Here is a 26,218-nt window from a genome sequence, read left to right on the forward strand (position 1 = left end):
AAACAAAATCATCAGCTCCATAAAAAGCTCCAAAAATAGAGATGCTTTCCAATTTGACACCATGTTTGTCAAATCACACAAAGATATCTTAACTCCCCCTATTGCTTATTTAATTAACATGTCTTTTAAACACAGCTCCTTTCTTGATGAATGGAAATGTGCCATTGTCACGCCTATTTTTAAATCTGGAGACCGCCTTGAAGCCAGTAACTACAGACCAATAAGTACACTGCCAGTACTCTCAAAGGTTGCTGAGAAAGTTGTCATTAAACAACTGACAACATTTCTTAATACAAGCAATTTTGGTTTACACTGTATGCAATATGGCTTTAGAGTAAATCATTCCACCGAAACTGCTACCTTGCACTTTATAGAGCAAACTAAATCAAGACTTGACAAACAAGGAGTAGTTGGTGCTCTTGTTTTTAGATCTGTGTAAAGCATTCAACACAGTCAATCATGATGTTTTAATATCGAAACGCTCTAAATTTAACTTCTCATCTAGAACACTGGCATGGATGTCTTCATATTTATCTAATAGGAGACAATGTGTTAAAGTTGGTGACACACTGTCCAGTAACATGAAGTGCACAATGGGTGTTCCATAAGGGTCAACGTTAGGTCCCCTGTTATTTAGCCTATACATTAATGATCTCCTTCAACAGTGTCATGATGCAGAACTACAGATGTATGCAGATGACACCGTTGTGTACACTCATGCAAAAACAGCTGAGTTAGCTGCTGCTAAGCTAACAATCGCATTAGAAAGGATCACACATTGGCTTGATCAATCATGTCTGAGTCTAAATGTAAACAAGACAAAGGGTATGTGTTAAAGTTTGTTTGTTGTTTTTTTTTTTGCTTTTTACTGTTTGTTGTCGTGCTGCTGTATGATTTTTGTCGGGGACTACAGATGCAAATTAGCTTCAAGCTAACTCTGGTGCAGTGCATCTTTAATGTTTCAAACTGCACACTGTCCCATTCAATAAATAAATCAATTCAATATCAATATCAACATACTGTATGTCGGTCGATAAATGACAAGACACTGAAGTACAGAAATGCCAAGGATAGGTTCTGAAACCAGTCTTCAACATATAGCCAAAGACTGAACAACAACAAGTACACATTAATTACCACCATCACCATTCTAAAATTGTTTAAAAACAATTTCAGGGAACCTTGTTTTATGGGTTGTGTAAAGAAAATTAATATTGGCCAATATACATTTGGACAATACATTTATAGAGTTCACATTTAAATTGATTTTTACGTTTATATTAAGTTGAGCTCAATTTCAGACCATACCTGTTTCCTAAAAAACTATGCACAAAGGTTAAATATTGAAAAAGTAAACACACATCAGTGTTGACTTTTCTAATATTGAACCAAGACCTCAATCTTTCCCTAAGCTATATCAAGTGCTTTGAATTGCCTAAACATTACTATAAAACATTACTGCTTTAGTTAAAGTAAAAATAAATTAAATATCTTGAAATTGAAAATTTATTAAATACTTTTGATCATTATGTTGATACAAAATGTAATCCAGGTGCCATTATGTTTCTTTCAAATCATATTTGTTTTTGCAAATTAGAAGTAGACAAACGAAGAGCTGTATTGAAACCGGAATGTCAAGGTTCTGTTCTGGAGGTTAAAAAAAACTTCTCTCATCAACATTTGTAGTAATTTAAATAACTAAACATAACCTTACTCAACAGTATGTCATGTTGTTCACTTCATATGTTTTGACAAGGACAGCAATTTTTTTTTAGAAAATGATCCAACCAAGAACGAATCATTTTTTATTACATATTTCCATATTTTCATATTCATATTTTGACAAACAGCATTTCTCATAAGCCCTAGACCATCGTGTGTTAAATTTCACAGCTCAGTAGAAGTCCCTAGACCATGAACGAGTCGAGGGGTTAGTAGTTTTAAGCTTTAAAGGTGGACATCAGAAGTCAGTGTTTTATGTATATTTTAATTTTATGGATATGAATGAAACCAATTATTATGATGTGAGTACCCACACTGCCCCGCTGGTAAATTTTCATGGGAGCTTTTTTTTTTTTTGTATGCTCACCAAAATTTTTTAGCAATCATTATTGTATTATTTCAATCAGATAGAATATCGATATATAAACATACAGTAACTTTTAATTCAATCATTATCTATATGTAGCCAATCATTTGTTAACTATCGGTGACCCCTCTGTTCACACCCTGATGGCAGAGGGGCCACAGCATGTGAACACTCTTCCTGCTGCCAGCCCTGACCACCACAACACCCCAGACCCTCCTTGCACTCCTCACAGCCTCCCCAATCCCCCCAGGTCCCCTCAGTCATTTCACAGCCATTAGCTTAATAAAGGAACATTTCACCCGCTGCTCACTGTGGACCTCACTACAAATTAGCCCAGTGCCTGCCATGCTGGGTCCATTCTATCTCAAACTACCCAGCTGCTGTGAGGGTTCAGTGTCAGGCAGCTGCTGTGAGGCTTCAGTGTCAGGCAGCCAGTGTCATAAACACACACTCACAAATTGTAAATTAGAATAACTGCATAAATGCTAAAAACTGAAGACTGTTGAAACTGAAGACCATATGAGTATGAGTATGAGTCCTGTGTGCATTTCCAGATAATGAGACAACCAGACTGAAATCCTCATCAGAGGTTTAATGATCCTCTCTGTGTGGTTCCTCTTCTGACAGCCCGCCACTCTCCACAATCCCCTCTACCATTCAGGTCCAGGTGCACATTTGGTAGGACAGCCTGTGCGGCACGGGCAAGTGGTCACATGGGTCACTGGGGCATCTCAAGGAGGAAGAAGATGGAGCTGGGAGAAAGGAAGTTGGAGTGAGAGCGAGGCTGAAGGAGGGCTTATCAGGGCCCTAAGGGGCTTGTATCTGACCCTGATTAGTGGGAATCTGCTGGGTGGGATTACAGTCTCTGCTGCATTTAAGACGACAACCAGATAAGGGCAATGAGAAGGAGTAAGACAGCAGGTAGAAGGAGGAGCTACACAGCATGTAAAGAACAGCACTGTATAATGCACGGCAGCATATGGTGGATGGCATACAGTAAAAATGATTACAATGATAACTTTAATGAGCCCTGTGAAAAAATAGTATAGTCTTGTAAAGTACAGTATAACAGCTCTTCTGTGAACACCTCAGAACTTAAGCCCCTGTAACCTTTTAGCATTCTGTTCATTGTTGCACGTCTTTCATGTTGTTTATGGTATTTCTTGTGCCACCTACTTGAGTACAGGTCACGTTAAGACTGCAGATTGCATGGGCAGGCAATGACAATCACAAGTAGTGTGGTGCTGTTTATTGTAAGAGTACTCTGTCAGTGAATGAAAAAACCTGCAGCAAAACAGTCTTTAACAAGTCTAACCAGTCTTTTTATTTTTTAATTTGGAACAGCTTGCTTAAATCGTTTTATTTATTAAAAGAGGCAAACCTTTTTTTTTTTTTAAATTCTTTTTCATTTTATTGTCATCATTATATTTCATACAACTTACCCATGTTATGTAGCCTATGTAGTGATGACATCATTTTTTAAATGACATACGTAAATGACATGGGTAGGTGTGTCACCGAGTGATACATCATACAATAAATTAAGAAAATAGATAAATAGATAATGACAATATTCACAATACAGATTTAAATTATACAATATGTTACAGTAATTCTGAATTCATAAAAAGCATCTTTGATCCCATTTCATATTTGAAATTCTGCCTGCAGTATTCCATAAATCCATAAATTTCTTCTATCAGAATTTCTCACCGTCCTCCTTAAAAGAGGAATGAGAAAAAAAGAAGAAAAAATTCTAAATGAAACAAACAGTAACAGAGCGCTGAGACAAAGACAAAGACAAAGACAAAACAAAAAGCAAAAAAAAAAAAAAAAAAAATACAAGGCCTTACTAAAAGTAAGGTACATGTAGTGCTGCCCTAGGTGACTGTCAGCCCTAATATGTTTGAACCACAATCCAGTAGCTTCAATTCATTGTTCATTTTCTATATTATAGTAACTTGACCACTTGGACCATCTTTTTTTCAAATAGCTTCAAGTTCCCCCTGACTTTATAAGTTAAATACTCAAGTGGGTGAACATCACTGCTGGTCTTCCTCTCTATTTTACTATTCTGGTTAAAACTTCTCACTTGTAGATCTTGGAAAAGGTGGGAATGTGGTAAATGGTAAAGTTGCCTAAAAGATTCGAATGACATTATTTTTAATTAGACACTGTCCAAATATGGTCAGTCCCTTTTGTGCCTATGTATTAAAGGCTATATCTTGTTTATTATGGGTAAATTCAGGGTCTTCCTTTATCTCTCTCAGTACAATTAGGTCATCCCTCATTTCACAGTTTCTCCTCATTCTAACCCAAGTCTCCAAAGTATTTCTAATTAGTGTACTGTCAGGTATTATTTTTATTAAGACATGACACATGTACTTCTCTATTGACCTCCACCTTGATTCATTTTTCAGTTCTCTGCAGACAGGGGCACCTAGAACCATTGCTTTGCACTTCTGCATATTTAGCTTGTACCCTGATACTGACCCATAGTTATTAATAATTTGCATAAGTGCTGGTAATGATTTTTCTAAGTATGTGATATATAGGACCACATCGTCTGCATATAAAGCCAGTTTGTGATATTCCTCTGCTGGTTTCACACCTTCAATTTCATTGGTCGATCTGATATATGCTGCCAGAGGTTTAATATAGATCACAAAAATTAAAGGCTAGAGTGGGTCCCCTTCTCTCGTTCCCCATTTTAATTCGAACCTATCTGACAGGCTCCCATTTGCCATGACCTGTGCTCTTGATGTTTCATACATTTCTTGAAGCCATTTGATAAAAGTGTCATGGAAACTGAACTTAATACATAAAAGGTTTCAAATATAAAAGACCATGACACCCTGTCAAAGGCTTTTTCAGCATCCAAAGTGAGGATCAATGTTTGAATATTCATTTTCTGTGAGTAATCTATTCAGAGTTTGTCTTACATTATCAGATAAATGTCTATTTGGGATGAAGCCTGTTTGGTCTGGGTCTATAATATGCAGAATAATTTTTGACAATCTGTCTGCTAGGATGCTGCTTTTTGGTCTACATTCAACGAAGTTATTGGTCTCTAAGATCCACAGTCGGTAGGATCCTTGCCTTCTCTGTGTATGACTGTAATTAAAGAGCTGCACCAAGTATTTGCCCACTGACTATGATCTAATACCCGGTTAAATGTTCTTTCTTTCTTTTCAGGTTTGCATTTTGTTTATCTGTTATCTGTGGTAGTTTTATTCTGGATATATATATTTTTTATTCTATTTTGAGGGAGCAGATTATTGCCAGGGCTATATAATTGTTTGTAGTATTTTGCAATTTTTTGTGCTATTTCTTGTTTACCTTTTACACTTATATTCCCAGTTTGGTCTTTGATAGAAACAATGTTTGATTTTATCTGTTGTTTTTTCAATTTACAGGCCAGGTTTTTCATTGCTTTTGCTCCACTATCAAAGGATTTTGTGTAGAATATATCAATGATTTCTCTACCTTTTCAGTTAGTAATCGGTTGAGCTCTTTCCTCAGTTCATTCAAAGAATACACTAACACAGTTTCCTTTTGCCTTGTGCTCCAATTCCATCCTATCCTTATTGACTGTTATATTTCCTTGACTCTTTTATCCCTCTATCAGAGGCAGTTCTAGGAATTTTTAACTGGGGTGGCCCGGGGGTGGCAAAGTGATATCTAGAGTCACAATGTGTGGTTTATGTGCATACACAGCATGCGGAATTATTAATATGCATTAATATTCAACTAATAATAGGCTAAAATATAAATTAATAGGCTACATGCATACACATAGCTGTTGATGGTCAATCTCCTATTTTGCAGAATCATTATAGTCAACTAGGCTAACATTAACAATGACAAATAGATAGGACCTTTTTCTGAGCTCATTTACAAAAGTTAAGGCTATTAAGTAGTCAAATTGAGCTTTATTATAATAAATAATGCTCTGACCAGTAACTAAACCTGTGCAAGTATTTGTGGTCATGGATCTATAACAAGTCATTCAAAGAGCTGATGAGGCCTTTTACCAAAAGGTGAGCTACTTTGAAATAATAATAAACTGACTTCATGAAAGCTATACATCTGCTATAATGAAATACGCTTACAAAACAAGTGTGCTACACATTATTGTTCAGATTAAGTAAGAACAGCAAAAATAATTATGATTATTATTTTAAGCCAATGTATGTTATGATTTGGGGATGATATCAAGGCTTATGACTGATGCTGTAAGAAACTCATGCCTTGTTATTGTGCAATCAGAGATTGCAGAAACATAGATAAGAGAACAGTGCAATGTTAACAATAGCATCACTAAGTAATAGGAAGTAATAGGCATCTGATTAACAAGTGCAGATATTGTACAGTATTTGTATTTATTTATTTATTTTATTTATTTGTATCTCTTATCTGGATTAAACAAGTGGCATGTTCATATCACCAGCACCTGTGATAATTGTAATCCAGAATTTGCACACTATGAGAGGAGGGCTGTTGATCTGGGCAACATACATCCAGTGGCAATTGTAGAGTCTGATGGGGCCACAGGCAGAAAATCCCACAGGACCCTTCTGACCAATGTCCGTTGCCATTGTGTTCCCCAGAACACCTATTAAATAATCAGATATTAATCAAAAAAAGCACTTATGGAATCTAAACATTTTTATTTTGACACATTTATATCAACAGCAAAAGTCAAATGTAATAAACTCCTTAGTTCCAATATAAACACATAGTTTAATATTAAAGGAACAAACCCCACATTATGAGATCAGTGCTCATCAACATCTAGCATAAACATTTTTCACATTAATATTAGCAGAAAAAACAAATGTAATAATCTTCTTATCTTACAACTTAAAATTAATAAATAAACTCCGTAGTTATGGATGGTGGTGTTGCTGTTGCTAAAGTGCTGGAGATGGTGAAAGTTGATGGACCTGATACGAAAAAATAAAAAGGGTACACATTGTCATGATGACAATGGACATGGCATATCTCATCAATACCATTAGGATGCAATAAACTCACATTCATCAGGATCAGGACTTGGAGGGGGGAATGGTTCTTTTTGTGTTGTGGTCGAGCTGCTGGTGGTACAGGTGGGGAGTGTTCTGTCTTCTTTGTGGGCAGGTGGTGGTGTTGCTGTTAAAGTGCTGGAGAAGGTGGAAGTTGATGGACCTGCTAAGAAAAAATAATGGGGCACATATTGTCATTATGATTTTTACAGGACATGGCATATTGTCTTTTATTTTTTTATTTATTCCATTTGATTTAACTTCAATCAGTTTCACAGGCTAGTTTTACAAACCTTACCAAAGCTAAAACTATTTATTTATATAATCTCAAGGTAAATATCTAACTTCTGTTAGCTTGCAATATAGCATTAGTCAAGCTCTTGCATTTTTAAAGATCTTTATTCATGATAAAATTTACAAATACTAACTCCTAAAACATTAGCTAGGCTACATGTTACATGACATTATGCATCTTTGCTAGATACATTTTTGGCTTACCATTTGCTGTCATCAATTATCACTTATCATTCTTCATTATTTGCTACACCTACTACTGTCCTGCTTTCCTTTCTCTCCCTCCTCTTTCTGTCTTTTTTTCACTCTCTATTTTGTGTTACGTTAGTCAATGCAAACAGTAGTTACCTGGATGTAAAGCTGGTCTAAGAAACACGAATGAGATGGGGCCTATTGGTGGGGGTTTCCTAGTACTGGTTATCACTGCAATGGTACCGCAATTAAGCGGGATTCCCACATTTTGAGACAGTAATAGTGTGAATCAGCCCTCGGGGGCCCCCTCATGCCTCTGTCAACCAAACAGGCAGAGTGTCTTGGTAGAAACAAATGTGCTGGTCAAACACCTGCCCTACAGCGAGGTGGAAGCCTGACGTGGCAGAAGCTTTGGGTGCATGGTTGGTTTGGCTCTTGCACATGAGATTTGTTGACAATAATAAAAATATAGAAAATCACCAGCCTTATCCTTTAAGAATCCAAATGAAACCTGAGTATAGCATGGCACTGTAGTGTGGTGAAGTATTGGCATGGAAAAAGAGTGTGTGTAAGAGAGATATCACAGGTCTCCATAGAGACATATCAGGTGAGATGATGATGAGGGGGAGAGAGAGAGAGAGAGAGAGATGGAGGCCATCCAGGGCAGAGCAGTGATATGTGTAGAATAGTGAGGTGTAGGGGGGTGTATTTGAATAATAGGGCTGCATAAGTAGAGCAGATCCAAGCAGAGGCAGAATAATGAAGACACCAGTGCATGCTCACACACAGCAACAGCCCTGTCTCTGATCATCTCTGATCAACAGGCAGAGAAATGCATATCACAGCTAATGCAAATCCAGAACAACACATTCATTCCATTGTTTCAAACACTCAGCCCACCAGCTATGTGCATTGTGCGAGTAACTGAACATATCACAGCCAGCCATGTAATAAAACCCTCCAGGCACTCAAAGGCTGACGGCAGCACATAAAAGAGTTATTACTGTCTCCATTAGTAGAGCATCATCATAACTCAGAGCTGCTGCCATAACAAATGATAAGAAGGTGGTTTTCTACTTACTTTCCAGTCTTAATTGTTGTTGTTTATTTTCTCTCTTTTCAGATAGATCAGCTTAGTGAAGACAAAAATAAAATCTTCAATTTCTTGTGGTGCTGGAACACACTACAAGCAACTCTAACCATGACCATAACCCTAGATGGAAAGTGAACCTGTATTTGTATAAGTGTAAATATGTGTGATGAGAATTCCTCTATAATTTAAAAGATTAGTCCATGGATTTAGCATCATACTCCTATCATACTGTCATACTGTCATTGAGTGGTCGGAAAACTAGAAAGGCGCTATACAAGTACAGTCCATTTACCATACTCAATATGGACAATTTTTTTGAAGAAAGAAAATCGATGTAGCAGAACCGGAGATAGCTTTTTTATTGCAAACATTCTTCCTTATCAAAACCAGGCACCTACATTACCCACAATGCAACTCAACCGCCTACAGTTCAGTGGGAGATTGAAGTGTTTTATGCTAGTAGTAGCTAATGTAGCCTGGAGCTGCTAGCCTCCAGTAGAGATGTGGAATGGGCTACAGAGGTTTGGTAACCCCACTTTTTCACATATGCAGTAGTACTCCCCAGCACCTGGAAAGATACGCTAATGTCCACAATCGGTACATTTCCCCTTTAAGAGCAGAACAGCATCTAGGGGGAACCACCAGAAGCATTGTGACTTTAAGAGTCTTAAAGGATACCGATTCTGCACATTTCAAGGTCTATATTTATATTCTGGGGCTCTACTGGAATATGTTTGCATGATTTGCAGTTAAAAACTCCTTATTTATCTTATACTGGCACTTTATGTAACCCCTCAGTTCAGCCTCTGTCTGAGCTGTTTTAGCTCCTGTCTCTTTAAAGGCCCTCCTCCCGAAGAGCCCATTCTGTTCTCATTGGTTAGCTTCTGGAAGCTGCGTCATGGCCGACTTCCGGTAGCTCGGGAAGTTAAGTCTGTCATGTGGAGTAGCAAGAATGGACCCGAATGCAGAGACCGGAATGCAGAGTTGATGAAAAAACTTTAATGTTGAAATGGTCAAGGACAGAACAGGGCAAAACAGAACAAATGATCCAACAAAGACTGAACAGAAAACCAGGACTTAAAAAGTAACTGAACTAACGAGGGGATGAGGTGCAGGTGGGGAGATGGGTGGAGAACTCAGAAGAGGGAAGTGAACAGACAGGGAGCCGATTGGCTGGGGAAACACAGGGAGCAGGGCAGGGCTGATGAGGTTAACACAGGGCAGGTGTGGGGAAAACAGAGCAGGGCAGGGCTAATGAGTCCAAATGCAGGGCAGGTGTGGAGGAGTACATGAACACACAAGGGAAACACAGAGCAACAGAAAACCAAAACCCAGAAAATACAAACTCTTAACGCAACCTACACTAACCCATCCAAGAATACCCACAAACACAAACCCAAGTACACAACACAACAAGCAAAACATATGACCAGAAGGACTCAACAGAAGTGCAACACAGGAAACCCCAAAGAACACAAAAACACAAAGAGTCCAAAAAACACACGAAGGTCAGGCAGGATGTGACAGAACCCCCCCCTTAAGGGACGGATCCCAGACGTCCTACAAATGTCACCAAGGGACACAGGATGGATGGCCGTCACAAGACAAAGTGCAGGTAGCCAGGGGGGTGGCATTCGAGCAGGTAGCCAGAGCATGGGGAACCAAGAAGGTCATGCTCAGAAAGGTGGCCAGGTTGTGGGGAACCAGGAAGGTGGCGCACAGGCAGGTAGCCAGGGTGTGGAGAACCAGGAAGGTGGCACACAGGTGGGGAAGCCTGAGGCTGGACAGGGGCAGAGCAAAAGAGTTCAGGTGGATGGCCAGGGGGTTCAGGGGGACAGCACGGGAGCCGAACAGAAGCAGAGCCAGGAGCCCCAGGTGAACAGCCCAGGGGCTGAACGGGGGCACAGAAAAAAGGTCTCAGATGGGCAGCCTGAGGGCAGGACCAAAGGAAAACTGAGGACCTCCGGTGGGCAACCAGAGGCCAGGGGCAACAGCTGAAGCTGCTCTGGCGCTGGACAGATGGCAGAAGTCACTCAGGAGGACAACCTTGAGGCAGGACAGACAGGTGAAGTTGCTCGAGCATCCCCAGTGGAGTCGCCCCCAAGTTGCTCATGAAACAAACTACAGTAGTATGATTTCACTACTTTTTCTTGTTTTTAACTCGAAATGTCAACTTCTCAAATAAATCTGTACCTGTTAGAGCTGAAATCTGATCCAAAATATGAGAGTGGACAATGCAAACAGCACAGGGAAAAACCTTAGCAACAACCTTAGCAACCAAGGCCACGGAACAGACAGACATTTATGGGCATGTATGGTGCTTTGATGTCAAATCATAGGCAAGGTAGAAAAAACAGTCACAAGCAAACTGTTCAGAGCAAATTGAGGCCCTTGCTTTTGACTTGCAGGGAGCATTTCTACATCTATTAAACTCAAGTTTTGGAACTTTGACCATGTTTAACTAATATGGCCCCTTTAAAGTCACAAGTGGTCAGCACCTACAACAAACCAGGTAACACATTAAGATCTCTGGTGGTGCATCCTAAAGACAGAAAGGTAAACAGGGCTAAGATAAGGGGGCACAGCGTCTTTCAGCTCATTGTTTTGGTTTTACCGCTCCCAACCTTACTGTTTTGGTTCAGTCTCACCGCTGACCTGCCCAGTACCAAACAGCAAACAGGCAAAGATAGAGACTAGCTGGCGAAAAAAGTGGAGCATTTAGCAGCTACAGAGACAGATAGTTTTCTCATGGGCTGGTAGAGACCAAACCAGAGTTAAAGGAGAGTGGATATTGGACTCAAGCCGCCTTAACACTGCAAGAACTTTTCCCCGGTACTAAGAACCTTTTGAGGAATTCAGTTCCTCTACCTGCGTTTCCATCGGAGGGACCAGGATCTAAATTAAGTTTCAGGGAGATTGTTTTACCCCACAAAAGTTCCTGCTGCAGGGGTAATACTTTCCAAAAGTACAGAAACTTTGGGGGCAGGGTTCACAGGGATGACCGTCGCTGATTGGTCAAACAAAGATATCACAGCTGCTTCAACTTGTGTACAGCTTCATTCATAAAACAAGGAAGCACTCTAGTATCGATTTAGGACCAGTTTAGGATGAAGGGAGGACATTTCTCTCTGTGTGTTAACATTAAAAGTAGTGATAGGCTTTGTTTTAAAAAAAGGCGAGAAAAAAAGAGAGAGTGTGAGCGAACTGAGAGAACGAGCAACAGAGAGAGACAGCATAACGGTGGTCAAGCGAGGTAGAGAGTCAATGAAGAGAGGGAGCGGTGGTAGTGAAAACAAAGCAGTGAATGAGGGAAATAAAATGTTATTTTCTGATTGTTGACTGTATCATGTTGTTACGTTCTAAAGCAGAAATAAATAACCATCAAACACTCAGCTGATGATTTACTATGGAAACAGATGCTCTTAGTTTCATTTGTCCTGCATTTCTCCTTTTCATTCATTCATTACATCCAACTATACAGCAGTAAATACAAAGAACAACAGGACAAATCTGTGTTGTTGTTTCCTTATGTGTAAATGTTGTGTTTCAAGTGCTGCCGGAATTTTTTAATTCCTCATGGGTCTAATTTGCATGATCCACCTGGTTCCTCAGATGCAGTGGAAACACAAACAGGACTGCACATCAGGGACTTTTAATTCCAAGTGAAGTCCCTGAGATTAGTTCCTCTGGCTCCCAAGTATCTGGAACTTTTGGTCAAAATGGGGCTTCAGATTCAGCAGGTGGACACAAACATGACTTCAAATGAATGCTAATGTTGTTCTATGTCTGCCGGATGTGTTATTAGGCAACTGCTTGCCTACATATTGTATGTCTGCATTAATTATCAACATTATAAGGTGATGTTTATCAATGCTTTGTTTACAGTTAGTTCAGCTGCCAGAAAAAAAAATGTTTTTTTTCCAAGCTTTGTCTGAGGGGAGACCCATGGTCGCAGACTTTGAAAACCCCTGAGCTAAATCATTGATATGTTCCCCCTCAGTATTTTTGTAAAATTACAGCCTCTAGGTAGGAGCTAAAGAGGACCTATTATGCTCATTTTAGCTCTAAATTTTTATTTTTGGACTCCACCAGAGTAGTTCTGCATGATTCAAAGTTCAGAAAACTCCTTATTTATCTCATACTGGCCCTTTATGCAGCCCCTCAATATACACAGTTTCTCTTATACTCCGTTTTAGCTCCTGTCTCTTTAAGGCCCCCCTCCCGATGAGCCCACTCTGTTCTGATTGGTCAGCTTTACATATCAGAGTTGTGTAACTTTACTGTCAATGCATACCAAACATTTCTTGATTTACTGCTTCAAATTAAAAGCTTTTCAATTACTAACTAATGGGAGACTTTTATTGTGGATAATTAACTGGAAGTAAAAACGTGTTCATCACTGAATTAGCGGAGCTTCATTAGCGGCGCTAAAAACTGGTCGAAAAAACAACATATGGAGCTATTTGGAGCTAATTGTTCAGTGGATCAGTTAGAAATAACGCAGGGATGAAGAGCACAAACAGAAACAACCACAGTGAGATGTTTTATGAAGAGCTGCAGACAACCAGCACACCTCCAACAGGTAAACTACTTATTTCACTTTGCTGTGCTGTGTAATGGCATTGTGGCTTGGCGCAACTACTCCCGGAATGGAGCAGCGAACTCATGCGCTGTGCACGCAGCAGATGTCCATATAAAGAAATCTGTCACAAACTGACGTCAGCTCGGGCCGAAAGTAGGAAAAACAGTTGGAAACCGAGCATTTAGAGCAGTCTGAAGCTGCAGCTTTTTGTTCACAGGGATTACTGCTACATATGTTTACTTTGTTATTTGACACGTTGGCCACTTTTAACATGAACATCTGACATTGTGACATTATATATATATGTCTGAAAATAAGGAAAAGCATAATATGTCCCCTTAAACATTTAATTATGATGCAATTCTTTGGTTAGTCGAGGTTGATGCTAATAATATTGGTTAATATACATATATTGGTTAAAAGGGGGCAGTAGGTCTGTAATCATTCTATTGGCACTGTGTTGTTCAGTCAGATCCTGGCCCTGTCCTATAGCTCTAGCGTTTAGCTGAAGGGGGATGGGGAGAGGAGAGGGTGAGGGTGACGAGTGCACAGTGGTGGGAGGGGGGTGTTGGGGTACCAAGCCAAGCACATCCAATTTAAATATGCAAATATTATCACAGGGAGTAGGATGGAGAAACAAGGTGGCAAGGAGGGAGAGCAGAGAACAAAACAGGACATAATGTAATTAAATGTTTTCTATTGTTGGCTGCCAACATCAAGAAATCTATTTTCACATTTAGAAGTTGTGGAACATTGTCTCTTGTCAAGTCTCCAGGGGGAAGAGGTTCAGAGATTTGGTCTCCGCTAAAATGTGAAGTGACATATGTGCGATTAAAAGGTTAATTTGTTCCTGTCAAAAAAGAAAAATAAGCAGTCATGGGAGCCACTAACACACAAACAGCAAGCTTCATGTAAAGCAACATCTCATTTATCTGGTGGAAGAAAATGTGCATTCACAACAGGGATTTTCCTTGAGTTAAAGGAAGCAGATCTATCTCTGTGCTTCCTCTGAAGTCAAGCAGAGCCATGAAATAGCGTGCCTGGCACAGATATGAGCAACAGTACTGGTGTTAAAATTCAAATCTGTCAGAGGGCACATTACGTGGAACTGCTAAGCTCTCAGGAGCTTGTTTTGACCCCTTCCCCAATCAGGAACAAAGAGACTCAACAGTAATCCAAGCAGCTCATATCAGTCAAAGCAAATCATCCCTGAAATGAGTTCAGCCAGGCGGAGTCCCCAACTGCAACCAGCCTTTAGCCTCATCCCGAGCTCTCCATTGTCTTCCGCTTCATTGGCTCAGAGCCGGTAACCAGATTGGGGGGAACAAAGCGGAGGGGGGGGCTGCTTTTAGCTCCTAAAAAGTCCCACTTCAGGCTGTCTGCTGGTACACCCCAAAAAGAGGATTTAACTGGGTTACTATCCCCAACATCAGAGCAACCTCTGGGGAATAACACAAACAAACACATTAAAGGCCATTGTGTAATAGCTGGGTCTAACTATCTGTCAACCTGTTTCCTGTCTTATTCCCCAAGCCCCTGTAGTTCCCCTGTGGAACCAAGACACACTGAGGTGGGTTTTTAAAGGAGTGATTCAGTAATTTTTTATCAGGGATGAACACTTTGAGAAGTATTTTGATTTATTTGCAATATTGCAATATTACAATATTGCAATGTAATAGCAATTATGCTCTATAAATTAAACTACAGGCCTGTATTTGTGGTCTACTAAACACAATTTGGTATATGGGCACTTAGCATAGTCATAGACTAGAATAGAATAGAATCAGATAAAATAATGTAGTTGCTTGTTGTTCTTTCAAGAGTTTTTTTGTACACCATTGTTAACTTCTTTTATGTACTTCTTTTATAGGTTTTATCAAGAACCAGATATTTTATAACATAGTTGTTCATCTTTTGTACTGATGATTTAAATCAAGAGAGTTTCGTTCCAATCCAAGCCATAAAAGTGCTCCAACTGTGAGTCACACAGCATTGTCTATGGGAAAAATGAATGGGACTTTTACTTCCAGAACCAGGGGTGCCCAAAATAGCTCACCCCTCATGTATTTATGATTTTGATCAAATCACTATGCATTTTAATTTGGTTGGACTTAATCTTATCAGGTTTTGGTCAAGTTCTTGATGTAAATTATGTTCTAATTGAGTCCACACATTGCACAGAACATGGCAATTATATTATATAAATACATATTAACTTCCTGAGTGATCAGACCATAGACTGTAAAAAAATATGGATGTAGTCATTGTGATGTCACCCATTGGTTTGTGGACTGCTGTTTTGAAACCTTGAATTTATCGATTTGACGGTCGCCATCTTGGATTTGACTGCACCATCTTTGATTTTTGGAGCCAGAAGTGACCATATTTGAATGACAGGGTCGCGCTGACCCTAGCACAGTGCTTTCACAGTCTATGGATAACTGTGATAATTCTAATACTAATTTTCACTAGCGAAAAACAGGCCTTAAACTATTAAAATAAGAGTACTTACCAGAAAAACTTAGCAGCCAACTCCTTAGAGGATCTTCGATCACAACCAAACGCTGAACAAGACTTAACTTTCAAGAATTAACTTTCATGAACTGAAAACACACTGTGAAATAGTGGCAGCTACGCCAATACTCTGTGAATCTGTTACACCATGGTTGCATTACCTAATCAACGTTGTTGCCGTGGTAGCGACTTGTCAGTCATAAGGTAGCCACGCCCTAAAGCAATGTATTGCTTTATTGTCTATTTTACTTTAAATGGGACAATAATTTTCAAAATGAACATCATGCTGTATTGAAGAAGACTTGAAACTTGCGATTGAGACCATAAACTCATTAGGAAAGTGTTTATTGAGGTAATAAATCAAGTGAGAAGTAGAGTCATTTTCTCCTAGACTTCCATACAATCGGACTGCTGGCCATTTTAAAGATTGCAGGTTTAAGGCCTCTGCATTGGCTTCACTTTTCAGACTGGGAGCTACCCGCTTGGATCAGACACATACTTAGTCCACTCAAAAATGTCTAGATTCAGCTCAACCTTTGTAACACTGAGAAGACAGTTCAACAGTGATCTAACCTTACCACAGGGATTCTAGTAATTGTCAGATTGTAACAGAATTATCTTCTATGTGCCAGATGCCTTCAAATTCAATTTTCAGCTGGAATTACATTAACATGCAAATAGCGAAGAAGCTGAGGCCATTCACTGACCATCTGAGGCATGGGCTGCTTGTAACTTTGTGGTGGTGAGGCCTGTGTGCAAAATTTTAAGCTACAGTCTTCTAATTTCAATTACATATTAACTGCAAGAATATTTTAGTTACAAAATTCAGTTAATAAGTAATGGCTTTGTGAGAATTTTCAGAATAATTGTTATGCTTGTTTGAGTGTGTTTACTTGATTGACAGATGTCTGTCCACACTCAGCCACATCTGCCATGTGATAATCCCAGCTCAACATATGCTCAAACACTGTCAATTGCTGGAGTCAGTCAGTACTGGGGTTTGGTCCAAGGTGTATTCTGCAAACGCAAATCAAAGCCTCAAAAGAAGTATTTGTAAATAAAACTAGATGACATTTACAGCATGATTTGCATTATAACTCGCATCCTTGCAAATCTGTGTGAGTGTCAGACTGTTTGCTCAATTGATTCCTTCTGCAGTGACTGTGTGTACATGAAGCAGTGAGGATGGATAATAGCAAACTGCATCATTCAAGATGGAGGTATGAGTATAAACTGACAGTGACCTGAGGTCAGCTGATTGACTGACTACATGCAGGATATGGGCATGCTTCTTCATCAAACACAGACCAGTCAACTTAATGGAGAATTTTAGGTTTCTGTTGTTGTTTAATATTAATGACAATGCCAAAGCGCTTGAGCTTCATGTTCATGCAAATTTTGATTTGGCGGGTTGGTGCTGAGGAGGGTAAATTAATGGATTTTTAAAAATACATCTGAAGTGATGTTTACTAAAGAACCATCTGAATTCAGGCAGTAGGCTATGTTTGTGTTACCGTGCTTGTTTTTATCTAGTTCATTCTTTAAATATATATAGTTTGGTGACCCCACACCATTCCTTGAGCAGTACCATCAGGCCAAAATTTCCACTTATATACAAGAAATATCAAACGGTAATGGTCCAATTCATTCATGCTCCCCAGAGGATGAATGCTTTCCATTCTGGACACTTTGAACTTTCCTCTTACGCCACCCTCATGCCATAATGTCACCTTTGCAAGCTATTTTTAGTGTCACTATAAAGCCCTGGTCAGACCAGAGAATGGCACTGCAAGATTTTTTTGTGCTTCCACGGGAAATTGGTAGTGCTGGTAGTTTGGTGATATAGTGACTACCTCTGAGGCTAGCTAGCTCAGTCTCTAACCATTCTTTCACAGATGATTGCGATCCATTGCGTAATCATGTTGAAGGTGGATGGAATGACACAGTTAATTTGATAGCATCATCCAGATCTACATTCCAGCAGTAATGCATGTGTCAAACTTCAAAGTTGAACTTTACATGGATTTACTTAGCCTCTCTGATCCACTGATCAGGAAAATTTAATGTAATTGATTTGATTTTGCTCAGAAATGCTGTTTCCATTATTAATGCTGGTGTGACTGGGCCTTAAGGCAAACAAGTTCAAAGTATGAAAGCTCCAGAATAAGTGAGTAAGTAAGAGTTGAGATTGTTTCCAACTGCTGTGTCCAAGGTCAAGAAGGAACTGTCAAGATCAACATTTAAACCAACGTGGACGAGAAAGTTCGAACATTTACAGTTCCATGACAGCTGAGCACACTTTGGTTAAAAGCTCCAGAACAAGCAAGTAAGAGAACTTTGAGTTGAGATTGTTTTGTCAACTGTCAGTATGTTTCTTCTGTCCCTGCAACCCTTTTGTATTGTAGGGTCTAATGAGCATTGCAACATGAGGCTATACAATAGTATTTATTAACCTTTCCTTATTTTGTTTAACTATTATTATAATTATTATTATTTTATTGTATTGACTGGGCTCAATAATGTTTGACTTGGTTAGACTCAGTAACAGATAACTTAATTTAATAAAATGAATAATAATTTTACCTAATATATGATACATCTCATGCCTGAGAAACAAAAAATGTGTGCCTGCATTTGTGTGTGTCCCTGGTGAAGCTCCAGCTGTGCTGTCAGGATCATCTATGCTGTGTCTGTGCTGCAACATCTGCTCATGCTGTCCAACAAACCTCCCTCTGCGCATGTTTCCTTCAGCTGCTTGTGTTTTCAGAGATTTCTGCCATGTCTGTTGAGGCAGGGCCACATTCACAAAGGAGTCTTAAGCTGTTCACAGATCCTCCAGGTGCTGAACTCATAAAGTGATGGAGCTGACTTTGCCCTGTAGACAAGGTGAAACACTCAGGTAAGCCTTGCTCCTGTCATTTCCTGACAGATGTCAGGGATGACAGGTCTGCCACAGGAGTGACCCTGCTGTCATTTAGAGCACAGAGGGCCTGGTGACATAAACAATAACATGTTGTCTTTTGGCAGACTGAAGAAGCTTCATCAGCACCTTGAGCACAAGGAGAAGGTGTGCTTCATGTACAAAGAGCCTCACTCTTTCTTCAATTCATGTTGCTTCACTGTGTGTAGGGTAAGGGTTCTAGGGTAGGACAAAAGAAGAGTTTATGCACGGGCCAATTTATTTCAGATTAACTCCCAGAAAGGACCCATCATGAAGCACTACCTCTCATGTCCCTGCACTCAGTGCCAAAATACTCTACTTACTACTTAAGATTGGACTTTATATCCTTTATCAATAAATCATGCCCATGGTGCAATATTTTGGAGGATGCTTTTATCATCAGATGATTCTGTCTTGTTTTGTAAGCTCATTTTATTCTCTCATTATTAATGCTGATTCAGCACTCACATTATTGTTAGGTTTTGTTTCTTCTTTAAGATGAGTTAAAGTTTCCTTTTCTTGTCTTTTAATACATTTTGATGATAATTAATCACTTATGTTAAGCTTACTTGGTTTCATTACTTTCATTTTTTGATTTTAATGATTTTAGAGTCCTTTAAGTTCCATATTCATGTTGTTATATCAATTTAATTTATTCCAAATGACTTAAATCCCCCTACTGAAAATTCCTTAGTTGCAATGGGTCCCACCTATACATCCCTTAGCAGTTTAGGGTTAGGGTTTGATAGGGTTTAGGGTAAGGATGTATCCATCATGGACTTTTTCATGCAGCAGGTATGAAACAAGAGCCAGGCATATCAATCCAGGACTTCTGTGCAGTGGGTATGACACAAGCTCTGACCAGTTAGGACAAAAGAAGAATTTATGCACAGGCCCTGTAAACCAAACCGGATTCCAGAAAGGGCTACCTGTCACCAAGCATGACCCTGATCCAGAATGGAAGCTTGTTACGCCATAGTTGGGATTAGGTTGTTGAAAAAAATTGGACTATATCCTTTAATAACTCATGCCAATGTTGCAACCTCTTCGGAGGATGTTTCTCCCTCATCAGGCCAGGGAAGTCAATCATGACAATTTCATCATGAAAGTCTCTAAATTAAATTTTTCATCTAAAGCAATACCATGGATGTCTTCATATTTATCTAATAGGATACAATATGTTAAAGTGTGTGACACACTGTCCAATAACATGAAGTGTACAATGGGTGTTCCACAAGGGTTAGTGTTAGGTCCCTTATTATTTAGCCTGTATATTAATGACCCCCCTCAAAAGTGTCATGACATAGAACTGCACATGTATGCTGATGACACTGTTGTATACACATATGCAAAAACAGCTGCATTAGTGGCTTTATCAATCATATCTCAGTCTGAATGTTAATAGGACAAAAGGTATGTTTTTCACTAAAAACATGGTACAACCTGAGAATGCAGATATTTTCATCAAAGGGGAAAGGAATGACAGGAATGATGTCACTGATTTTAAATATTGGATATACGGCATGGTACTGGAACCAAATTTTAATTTTAAGAAACATGTTAAAAAATGGTAAAAGCAATAAAGTACAATCTAGCAAACTTCAGACACATCAGAAATTGTCTCTCTGTGGATGCAGCCAAGATGTTTATGCATGCTATGATCCTTACCCATATGTCTTATTGTATAACATGTTGGGGGCCAGCTGGTGAGACAGCCATAAGACCTCTTGAGTTGTTATATAAACAAACTCTAAAAACTCTGGACATAAAGTCAATGCATTACCATCACTGTAGGATACTTAAGAAACACAATGTATTTAGCTTTGAGAATTTTAGATTGTATTCAAATTTGTGCCTTGTTTATAAAATTTTAAATAGTTTGGCCCCTTCTCCATTATGTGACTTTGTGCATTTTCATTCTGTGGACTCTATAAAATCCTCCAGAATATTGTCTATACGCGATTGTACCATACCATATTGTTACACTGTCAGTATTTTCTGCAAAAGCCACAACTCAGTGGAATACACTACCTGATCAGGAAGAGCTGCAGCTCCTGCAGTACTCTTAAAACCAAATTAAAATGTTTACTAAAATCTACTCAGCTCTGTAACCACTGATTTTTACATTTTAACCTATGATCAACCTATGAACAAAAGTATTCTTGATTTTAATTGGACAAGTATTTATTAGTCATTCTAGTTGACATTGTGGCTATGTGTGATGTGCTATTGTGTGTAACCTTGTCTTATCTATCCTGTATTATTTTGTACCCTATGTTTATTCTGTTTGTGTCTAGTACTGTGCTGTAAGATATTTTAATTGTAAGGGACTGCAGATGAAAACTAGCTATAAGCTAACTCTAGTATAGTGCATCAAATGGCAACATTTATAATTAAAACTGTACGTAGTCCCTTTCAAATAAAATAAAGGAAAAAAAAAGATTCTGTCTGATCCTGTCTTGTTTTGTGTAAGCTCCTTTTCTACCCTCATTGGGGTAGAAAAGGAAAAGGTTAATGCTGTATCCTGCAATGGGACATTTCACCCCCTGAAAATCAAGTTTGCTATAAAGAAAGAGAAACATTTCAGAATTGAATGAGTCCCACTGCCAATGTCAATTCATGTGTCATTTAAAGCAGATGAGGCAGAGTACACTAACTCATTTTCCTTATCTCATCTTCCACAAGCTGAGGTTGATTGATTGATTTGTAATTGCACAAACAGCCCTGTCACATGCAACATGGGTGAAGAGGCCTTTCATCATGGCCTGCTGTGTGTTGCCCCGATAGCAGCCTCCGCTGGGACACTGATTCAATTTTTTCCAGGCAAATTAATACCATTAACAGGATGGCTCGCAACTAAACAAGTAGTGCCGACGTCCAGTCTCTGATCCCTAGTGGATTTTGGAGAGATGCTGATGTTGTAAAGGCAAAGCTGGGCAGGTCTGTGAATCACCAGCTGTCAGCTCTCTCCCACAGCACCAGACCTGATTGTATTTATATCTGATACATCCCAACGTTCCACAGAGATGGGAAAATGTAAATGAATTTGGCAAGAAAACAATAATGCTTTGTTTTTACAGGCCAGAATTTTAGTCACAAGGCCATACAAAGACAGCAACCTTACATAAGTCTATAGATAGAATTTGAACATAAACTTGCCCTCTGGGGAACCAGGGCACACTCCAGCAGGGCCATTGCCTCCCTGCCTGACTTGTACAAGCATGCAATGCTGGAAGACATTTCTCTGGCTGCGCTGGTTTTTCACTGCCATCATTGTGCAATTATATCATAGATATGACTTCCAGCTCTGTGGCTAGTTAGCTGCGTGTGCTACTGAGCCCCTTTCCCAGCTCGCTGCTCATTTATGGGGTATGCTACCACCTGATTGGGCAGTGAGAGTGAGCTCAATGATCTGTCTCCAGGTGCATCAGGGTACGCCTAATTCCATTAGGGGGCTAACCAGAGACATCATACCCAAAAGGTCTTGTCCATCACCTCAGAGACGATTCCCAGTGTGCTCCAAGAGACAACAATTGCCTGTGTTCACGTCTTTGTCACTGCACTAGTTATTGTTTTCCTTTGTTATTATTAGCAGCTAAATTATTTTCTGGTCAAAACAATATATATGGACATAAGGAGATTTTTTACAGAGTCAAGAGTTGAATAGTGTCAGTAAAAACAGCAGCTACATGTTTGTGAGCTTCCTTTACTTAATGTCAGTGCTGTCTAGCTAACCAGCTAATGTTAGCCCTGAGCTTAAACCCTTTTTGCTAACATTTAAATGAAACTATTGAATGCAATATAATGTTAATAAATGTCAGTTACCAATAGGGGGATGATTTGATCATAAACATGGAATCCAAAGCAGATAACATGTAAGCCTAAGCAGATAATTACTGCTAACAACTTGGTTTGGTGTGAACATTAACATATGCATTGCACAAAACTGCATGACTCCCCTAACCATACAGTATATAGAAGTGGAACCATCAGCATCTTCCTTGTATGCTGCCTCTGTGCAGTGTCATCATAATTGCATTCCCAGGTTTTTTAAGTATTTCAACTACAATACAAAAGGTCCCATCCATCACATCAGAGATGATTCCCAGTATGTTCCAGCAAACACACTTGGCTGTGTTCACGTTGTTACTGCACTAGCAACTCCTAATGGTCAGTCAAGACACCTGTACAATGGAAGTGGATCTTGGAGGGTTAGCATGAAACTCCCACATGTTACGCCTTGTATCCGGATGCAACACAGTGTGTTAGTGAGGTCGCACATGTGTCTACAGCTCTCCAAAAGTCAAAATTAGAGTTAACAGTGCAGAGTACCCCCTCTGCATTATAAACTGGGATAAAGAAAAAGGAATGGTTCTTGGTACTGACTTTGTTCCACCTCAGAAGCAGGAACATTAACCAGCACCAGCAAGTACTGCTTGCAGCTGCCATTACTTTGTGTTTGAGAAATGGGATTTAGTATTCTTTTTTTTAAATGTTCTGTATGTTCATGTTGTTCGACCTGGTAATAAATGAGATACAGTGTGTTTGTTAATATGTAGCTTAATAGGTTCGGAGGTTTAATTTTATTTTGTCTTTTTTTGTGTTTATTTTTATTGTTCTTGTGTCTCTTAATAAAATAAAATAAAGCCATTGCGTGTAGCTAGTGGTGCTTTTTTAAAAGTGACTCTTGCTGCCCAAAGGCCTGTCTTCACAGAAGGTGTTTCAGATATCCATCTCATAAGCATTTAACAAAAACAATACAACTGTCTACAATACAACTGTCTGCAAAGTGGCTCATGTTTCACACACACTTTAAGCATATTTTTACAGTTCAAGTGTATATTTTTTACGCATGTAATTACAGTGATTGTGTGTTGGGATCTGAGCGGTGGCAAAACATGGGTGACCTACACAGCAGCACCGCACCTGAACAGACACTGACACTGTGTGACACTGACAGAAGACTGAAGCTGCCGCTGCTGCTCTGCTAACGTGCTGCTTTCACTACATAGCCTGGTCTAGGCTTCCTGACTGTCTTACTGAGGTTGTGTAACTCCTAGCTGTACTTTGCAGTCTAGCAGCCCCTACTGGTATTCACTATCAACAGATCTCTGTGGTATTTTTGTATATCTTACATATCTGGAGGGGATCTTTTTAGGCGACATCTTGTTTGCACATTGAAGCATATTTTTTAATTATCAGTTTTAAGTGTTTAGCCCACTAAAACTAAGCATCAAATGCTTCTTCACAACTGGAAAAGCACTGACTAGGGGTGTGCCCGAATACAAATACATTATTCAGCAAAGCACAAATAGTGGTTTTTTTTTTTTACAAATATTTGTTTCATACAAATATTTTTTAAATGATTTGTTTTTGGGAAGGAAAAAAAACATGTCAAATACCAGTGTGCAGGTCGGTTACATCAGTATCTCAGTCTCTCTCCTCAGCTCCGCTGTTATGTCTATCAGCAGGTCTCAACGAGGGGTGTCACATCCACCTGCTACATGATGCACATTTCCTTATTTGGACATCACTTCTGGAGTTGGGGGTGTTCCCCAGAGATAAAGCTGAGCTACTGACACATGAAAATGCTCCCAAGGGACTCTCCATAACCTGTTGTTCCCCTTCTCCTTTCTAGGTTGTAAAAAATAGACAATAAATGAAAAGTGCAAAGCAATAATTGCCTTTGAAGTTCTTCCCTACACGTTACACGGTATGCTGTCTCTGTTATGGGTGTATAAATAGGTAGAGGTCTGTCTGCGATGAGGCAATGAATAAAATTTTATCTCAGTAGTCAGCGCAATCGTCTATGATCTGGGAAACTCCAGTTCAAGACCCAGTGTGTGGACCTCCTTCATAAGGTAGTTTATTCATGAACACTTATTGTAACACTTTAATTTTCTAAAATTAAAAGCGTAATAAAAACAAAAACAGGATTTTGAAGCCTCTTTCCACTTTAATTCAAATACAAATACAAATACAAATAATTTTGCTGCCTCAACAAATACTGACACAAATACAAACAATGGGCTCTCTGCACATCCCTAGCACTGACCCAGCTATCGTGACTATGGACCTCCAGCCCATCACCTGCTCAACTTCTGTATCAGTGGATGAACTAGTGGAGCTCTGCAATACATCTCTGAGCAGTGACTTTGATCTTCATGCCCCTATCAAGACACATGAGGTCAATATTTTATGCTCTGCTCCCTGGTTCACTCACAAACTGCAGAAAATAAAAACAGCTGAATGTGTCCTGGAACAACACTTCAGATGCTCTGTGCTCACTATCCATAAAGTGGCCTTCTGTGAACATCAAAGGACTTACTCAAAGTCCCTTAAAGAGGCTTGGTGACCGTTCTACTCTCACCTAATTAATAACAATCCTGGCAACCCTAAGCAACCTTTTTCCACCATAAATGATCTCCTGAAGACACAATCTTCTTCCACAGTTGAGGCTATAGAAGAGCGATGTAACAGCTTCATTCACTTTTTCAGAGCCAAGGTCAACAACATCCACTCTGTGATGTCAAGCTCTTGCTCTCTGCCTCCTCCTGTCATCAACCCTCTGTCTGGGAGCTTACTGTATCTCCTCCATTTTACTGGCATCAGGCAGAGCCATATTGAGGAAATCCTCAGGAGGATGAAACCTTGTACTTGTGTCCTGGACAAAATTCTGCTCAAATCATAAATCCCCATTCTAAGCCTCCTGATCACCCAAACTGTCAACTTCTCCCTTCAAACCAGCCAGTGTTCCATCTGCCTTCAAGGTTGCAGTCATCCACCCCTCCTCAAGGCCACCCTGGACCCAGACGTTCTTGCCATCTACAGACCTATCTCCAACCTCCCTTTCCTGTCCAAGGTGTTGGAGAGGGTGGTTGCTTCTGAGCTTCAGGACCACCTTAAACACAACAATTTATTTGAAAAATAGTCAGTCAGGTTTTTATTCAGCACACAGCAATGAAAGAGCTTTGCTCAGGGTTGTGAATGACCTGCTGATGGCAGCTGATACAGGGTTCCCTTCTCTCCTGATTCTCCTTGACCTGAGAGCTGCATTTGACACTATGGATCACACGATCCTCTTAGAGCGCCTCCACACCACTATTGGACTGTCAGACTCTGCACTGTAGTGGTTTCAGTCCTACCTTTCTGGTAAGACTGAGTATGTCTCACTGAGAGGATGCAGGTCCAGATCACTACCTGTCACCTGTGATGTTCCACAAGGATCGGTTCTTGGCCCCATCTTGTTTACCCTCTACATACTCCCCCTTGAACATGTCATCAGACATGGGATGTCTTTCCATTGCTATGCTGATCATACCCAGCTGTACATCAAAACTGCCCCAAGCCCTTCTGCAGCCATGTCCTGCCTCAGCACCTGTCTTGAGGAGATAAAGGCCTGGATGAGCACAAATTTCCTCCAGTTAAACAGCAGCAAAAACTGAAGCTCCCCTTATTGGCACTCCACATCAGGTTCAGTCATCTCCCA

General features: G+C 39.6%; 1 long non-coding RNA gene across 1 annotated transcript; it reads right to left on the bottom strand.

The window, feature by feature from the left end:
- Window positions 1-6,547: 6,547 nt before the first annotated feature.
- LOC121912419 lies at window positions 6,548-7,988 on the bottom strand. The gene is made up of 3 exons (XR_006100067.1): window positions 7,756-7,988; window positions 7,127-7,279; window positions 6,548-6,704 (listed from the first exon to the last, which is right to left on the bottom strand). It is a non-coding gene; the product is annotated as an uncharacterized LOC121912419 (long non-coding RNA).
- Window positions 7,989-26,218: the final 18,230 nt, after the last annotated feature.

Source organism: Thunnus maccoyii, chromosome 15 (genome assembly GCF_910596095.1).
Source record: "Thunnus maccoyii chromosome 15, fThuMac1.1, whole genome shotgun sequence".
Classification (NCBI taxonomy): Eukaryota; Metazoa; Chordata; class Actinopteri; order Scombriformes; family Scombridae; genus Thunnus; species Thunnus maccoyii.